At 35.1% G+C, this 6,724-nt stretch overlaps 1 pseudogene across 1 annotated transcript; it reads right to left on the bottom strand.

Annotated features, from left to right (window-relative positions):
- Window positions 1-224: 224 nt before the first annotated feature.
- LOC308420906 (selenoprotein K-like) lies at window positions 225-4,088 on the bottom strand (annotated as a pseudogene). The gene is made up of 2 exons: window positions 4,070-4,088; window positions 225-568 (listed from the first exon to the last, which is right to left on the bottom strand). The product of its transcript is annotated as a selenoprotein K-like (transcript).
- Window positions 4,089-6,724: the final 2,636 nt, after the last annotated feature.

Genomic DNA, 6,724 nt, shown 5'->3' with positions numbered 1-6,724 from the left:
TTTAATTATTAAAATTGTATTACTACTTACTAAACTATACAAGAATATAAGAAGACAAACATGTACATTTATAGAAGTTTCTATTGGTCAGATCATGTCAAGGGAATTCCCAACATGACCATTTATCTATGAGGACAGAGCAATCCTTGTTTGGACATACACTATCTTCTCCTGCTTGAGCTGCTCTTCACCTCTTGATGGCTTCCTTCTATGAGGCTGTGTGTCTAGTTGTCTGCTTCTCTAACAGACATTTGTCTTCCACAGCCACCAGCCATTGAAGGAGGGCTAGGACCAGGAAGATGACTGATTCAACCCAATCTTAATGGAGGATTTCCTGGTGTCTCTCATCTGTCCCCATATCTGCAATCACAGGAGCTCCCATAGCCTTTTTTTTTTTTTCCACATCTTGCAGAAGCAAAGTTTTGAAAAAACAAACCACAAAATTCTGCTATTCCCCAGAAGAAATCTGTTATAAAAGACAATCTCCATGAGAACTGATTCTGGATGTCCAATATTTGCCCATTTGAGATATAAACAATCTTCCCCCCAGTTGCTCGCTTCCTAGTGACTGAATGGTGATTTCATTTAGATAACTGTCTTAGTTAGGGTTTTACTGCTGTGAACAGAAACTATGACCAAAGCAACTCCTATAAGAACATTTAATTGGAGCTGGCTTACAGGTTCAGAGGTTCAGTCCATTATCATCAAAGCAGGAGCATGGCAGCATTCAGGCAGGCATGGTGCAGACAGAGCTGAGAGTTCTACATCTTCATCTGAAGGCTGCTAGTGGAAGACTTACTTCAGGCAGCTAGAATGAAAGACTTATAAGTCTTATAACCCACACCTACTTCAACAGGGCCACAACTCCAAATAATGCCACTTCCTGGGCCAAGCATATACAAACCATCACAATCACTTTCATATATGTATATATTTTAGGAAACTTCTATTGCATTAGGTTTCTACTATAGCACTTAGTTTTAACTCTCTTGCCTGATATCCTTCCCCCCTTTTCTCCTCCCCACTTGATCTTCCCTTTGCTGCCACACCCCATTCATTCATAACTATCTATTCTATGTGATTTACTAACTATATCTATTTTCCCATAGTATCTTACTCTATACTTTACCTGTGTGGTTCTATAAATTGTAGCATTAGGGACAGGGAAGAAGACAATTCTAGGTGCTGATATGTAGTCTTTTCTCTGCCTCATAGTTTCTGTTGCCCACTCTGCTTCTTAGGACAGTGCCAGTTCTGGTTGTTGTTTAGTAAAAAATTCTTCTGGGATCATTATAGGTGTGGCCACTGGAGATTCCAGGTGAAATGTATTTCTAGGTATTGGGAGCTGACACTTAGTAATGGGGAACTGCTTGAGAGAATCTATTGTGGAAAGATGGGTGTTCTATTAGGATCTGCATATTTCCCTGGGAATGGGACAGAGAGTGAAGAGAGGTCATAGAGGAAGGTCTTCCCCAGAGAGCTGATGATGAGACTGGGAGATTGGACTTAAAGAAATGGAGAGAGAGGTAAATATCTGCCTTTAGTTTACTTGTTTCCCTGGTCAGAATGGCATGTGGGTTTTCAGGGAGTGTCTTCTGGAGTTGGGGGCCAGGATAAAATAAAGATCAGCACTTTCAAAGAAAATTAGTTTTAGGTACAAAGCATTAAGTGTGCTGTGTTAGGACCAAAGTTTTGAAATGATATTAGTGGTTAAGCTCTACATGACACAACCACTGATAATTTATTGATCATAAATGTAAAATATTACTCTTTAAATTTTATCTGTCACTTTAAATTGCGTCAGCCAAGGTCTGTGTGCTATTAAATCTATAATGCTTAAAATATTTCTTCATTAGGGGCACTGCTGTAATTATTGCTCGCATTCAGGGTCCTGGTTTATATTAATAAATGTTATATAAAGTTCAATATCTGCCACTGCTCATTATTTTCAGTCACGTGGTAGGAAGCAGCATGATTTGTTGAAAAATGAACGTCAGAGTTCAGGTAAGAAAAAAGTCATCTTTAAAAGACTGAAAAGTCAGAAAAATTCTTCTAAGGTTCTTTGTATCAGAGCCACATGCACTCAGTGCACTTGCCTTCATTTAATATATGTTAATACTAACAGGCAAAAGCATTCTTTAAAGTGCACACATTCAGTAATCTTCTTTTTTTTTTTACCACTTTATTTTTTTTTAAAAAAAGGGATACATGTACAGATTTTTAAGGGCATTTTGTCATAACATTATATGAATTTTCTGTCAGTACTTAATTCTTTTAGAGGTTTGATGGCATACATTGAAATCCCACTAGTTACCATAAGCATGAAGTACATGTAGGACAGAATGTAACATAGAAACAGATTTCTTGTTGAGTATAGATTAAGCATAATAATCTGTGAATAACAAAAAATTGCCACAAGGCAATTAGCTTTTGGATTATTAATGATTTGTGGTCTAGGTGTACCACAATCCACTCTGAGAGGGTGTTACACATTTTTTTTCCTAAGAAGAACTGAGGCTTTCTTTATTTCTTTCTTTTTTTTTTTTTTTTTTTTTTTTTTTTTTTTTTTTTTTTTTGGCCTTTGTTTTTCTTGAGCTTCATATAGCCTGTGAGTTGTTTTTGGGGTTTTCAAAGCTTTCTGGAGTTAGTATCCAATTATCAGTGACGGCATATTATGTCTGTTCTTTTGTGACTGGGTTACCTCTCTCAGGATATTCTCTAGATGCATTCATTTTCTTAGGAATTTCATAAAGTCATTGTTTCTGATAACTGAGTAGTACTCCATTGTGTAAATATACCACAATTTTTGTATCCATTCATCTAGTGAAGGACTACTGGGTTCTTTCCAGCTTCTGGACATTATTAAGAGGGCTGCTATGAACTTTGTGGTGCATGTTTCTTTATTGTATGTTGGAGTGTCTCTGGGATATATGCCCAGAAGTGGAATAATTGGGTATTCAGGAGGTACTATGTCCAATTTTCTGAGGAACTGCCACTTTGCTAAACTTGTGTATCAGCTATAGAAGTTTTCTGGTGGAATGTTTGGGGTCACTTACGTACACTATCATGTCATCTGCAAACACTGATGTTTTTAATTCTTCCTTTCCAATTTGTATCCCTTTGATTTCCTTTTGCTATCTAATTGTTCGGGCCAGGACTTCCAGTACTATTTTGAATATGTAAGGGGGAGAGTGGGCAACTTTGTCTAGTCCCTGATTTTAGTGGTATTGCTTCAAGTTTCTCATTGTTAAGTTTGGTGTTGACTATTGATTTGCTGTATATTGTTTTTATTATGTTTAGGTATGTGCTTTGGATTTCTGTTCTTTCCAAGACTTTTAACATGAAAGGGTGTTGATTTTTGTCAAATGCTTTCTCAGCATCTAGTGAGATGACCATGTGCTTTTTTTCTTTGAGTTTGTTTATATGGTGGATTACATTGATGGATTTCCTTATATTAAACCATCCCTGCATCCCAGGGATGAAGCCTACTTCATCATGGTGAATGATCATTTTGATGTGTTCTTAGATTTGGTTTGCAAGGATTTTGTTGAGTATTTTTGCATCAATGTTCATAAATGAGATTGGCCTTAAGTTCTCTTTACTTGTAGGGCCTTGTGTGGTTCAGGAACGAGGGTTATTTTGGCCTTGAAAAATGAGTTAGGTAGTGTTCCATCTGACTCTATTTTGTGGAATAGTTTGAAGAGTATTGGTATTAGGTTGTCAATAAATGTCTGATAGAATTCTTCAATGAACCCGTCTGGACCTGGGCTTTTTTTTTTTTTTTTTTGGTTGAGAGAATTTGATGACTGCTTCTATTTCTTTAGGTGTTATGGGATTATTAAGATGGTTTACCTGGTCCTGGTTTAACTTTTATATCTGGTATCTGTCTAGGAATTCATCCATTTCCTCCAGATTTTCCAGCTTTGTTGAGTATAGGCTTTTGTAGTAGGATCTGATGATTTCTTGTATTTCCTCAGCATCAGTTGTCATGTCTCCACTTTCCTTTCTGATTTTGTTAATTTGGATACTCTCTCTTTGCCCTCAGTAATTTTCAATACACACAACTTACCTACAAAAAACACCACCATTCATACTAAATGAATATCCATTTGATATAGCTTCCACATAATTTTCACTGTGGTCCCCTTAATTGTCAGTGTAGTAGTTCCTACAAAATTTCAAAAAGGTGAACTCTAGTGTCTGATTCTGCTAAAACATCAGATACAAAACAAAACCACCATTCGGTCCTTATCCTAATGTCTAATAAATACCCCAACTGACATCAACATACACACTGGAATGCTGTAATTGTTTTAGTAGAATCAGTGTTCATAGTTTCAACACCATCTCCAAGTCTTTCTATTTATGCACAAAAAGTATTATAATAAAGATGGATATTATTGATAAGTTACATTTTATATGCTCTGCTGGCTATAAATTTCAGAAATCTCATGTAATTCTACAAGTTGACTAAAACACAAAAGCCATTTTCCTTAAATGGCCATCCAAAATAGGAGAAACAAAATGACATTGTTGCATAGTTTTCATATTAAATAGTTTAATATAACTACTTAGTATTGCAGTTTTTATTTATGGAATATATATATATATATATATATATATTCAAAAGAAATAAGGCCTCTCTGCCTTTGGCATTAAGATGATCTGACTGAAAGATGCTTTACCATAGAAAAGGACCTTCCCAACTGGAGTTATTTTGTTTCAGTGAGTGTTGTTTAATATTAAACTTCCATGCTTTCTAGATGCAAGCTTTATAGTGGTGTACAGATTTGCTTCATTTCCAAATAAAACAACTACTGGAGCTTTTATAAAGTTTTCCCACAGAGCCTCCATCGTATTAACATTTGTACCCCATGATGGTATTTCTTGATACTGTCATCTCATAGTATTTTATATTTTATCATTCGAAGCCATACAGAATAAAAATATGTACAGTAGAAAAAAAATCTTTTATACGAGCTGGGCACAGTATTAGAAACCTGTAATTTTAACTACTGAAGAAGCTAAGGTGGAAGAAGTTTTTGAGTTTACAAGTTCAAGACTGGCATATAATATAGAAACCTTCATCTGTAGCAGGGAAGCAGGTAGAAAAGATGGAGGTAACTGAGGATGAAGGGAAGAAAGTGCAGAGAAATGTTCATGAAGTTCTAAGCTCAGTAAAAATTGTCTCTCCTATGTGGAGTGGGAATAACAGAAGATGAGGAGAAGGTTCTAGTGAAGTATATAATCAATGGCTGTTGTGTCGCCTATATTAGGCATTCAATAAACATTGTAACAAACTATTAGGGATCAAACTTTTCAGGTGCTGTTTCCAATATTGCAAAAGGTCTTATACCACACCTATGTAAGCCAGTCTTAGACTCATAACAGTTTAACCCCCATAACATTGACGCCTTAGAAATAATGAAGTGAAATTTTCAGTATCAATTTAATATTTCTGAATTTCACTACAAACCGTTGCATTTAGATAAGAGACTGTAGATTACAGATCATGTGACCATGTGGCTTTTATGTCACAAGACAATTTATATTTGGAAATGCTGATTGAAGTCCTTGCACAGTTCTATCTTACTTGAATTTGTTTTACTTATAGTATAATCTTTACATTATTACTGTTAGACTTCCTAATAGTGAGGTAATAGAAAATATCTAAGCTTTAGTTCTAGCTTGTAGATACAAACTTACAAAATTAGCAGGGGAAAAAAAAACTCTAAAATTAACTGATTAGTAAACAAGTACTACTTATCTGGGGGAAAAGCCTGGATTTTCCTTTACCTTTTTTTATTCGTGATTATTGTCAAAGGTTTTAGATCCATCTCACATACAAGTATTTAGTACAAGAAATATCTTTTCAAGCCAGTATTTTTTTTGTATGAAACTGAACCTATGGTCTCTGGATTACATTTTGACCCATGTCTGTTAATCACTAAAATTTGTGTTATTACAGTTATTTCTAAATTCAGAGATCCCATAGTGTGACACAGCCTGGAGAAGGATGCAATATATAATTATGGGTCTTTGGAAAGGTCTAATTATAGAAGAAAACCATCTATCTTCTCTACCATGACTGGAATAGCTCTATGATTCCCTCTTCTTCATAGATAATTGGGCATATAAGTTTTGACATTCAACAGTAGATGCCAACTCAAGGAATTAATGTGTCTGCTCCAGCATACGATGAGACATGAGATGGATGTGACAACCCAATTGGATATTCTCTGTTTCTGTAACAGAAATCTCAAAAAAAAAATCTCCAAATAAAATTGAACTCATAAGTCATGTACTTAAAAAAAAAAAAAAAACCCACAGTGGAAAGAGCAGCCTCAAAACATGGATCTCAGCATAACAATTAACTCATGAATAGAATGGGGGTTAAATTTAGAAATCCAGGGAAAAATAACTATTCTAGTTGACCAATGAAAACCATCTTGAAACAGAAAGAAAGTAGTGTTTCTAACATTATAGTACACAGGAAGTCTTCTGTGTTAGAAATGATAACTATGTTCAGAATTAGCATAATCATAATTTACCAACATTATTTGCTAAACCCCCTATTGCTTCCAGAGAAATGTGCACAATTACATTCCTTGATATTATCCTTAGACGTAAGTGCTAGCTGTCTTGTTAATGAAAGAGATCATCATTACCTGAGTATTACAGTTTTCATGGATAGTTAGGAACTTTCTAGTTTGTTTTCTCTAAG

Source organism: Micromys minutus (genome assembly GCF_963924665.1).
Source record: "Micromys minutus genome assembly, chromosome: 5".
Lineage (NCBI taxonomy): Eukaryota > Metazoa > Chordata > Mammalia > Rodentia > Muridae > Micromys > Micromys minutus.
Note: the sequence above shows the minus strand (reverse complement) of the source record. Positions and strands in the feature narration are given on the sequence as shown.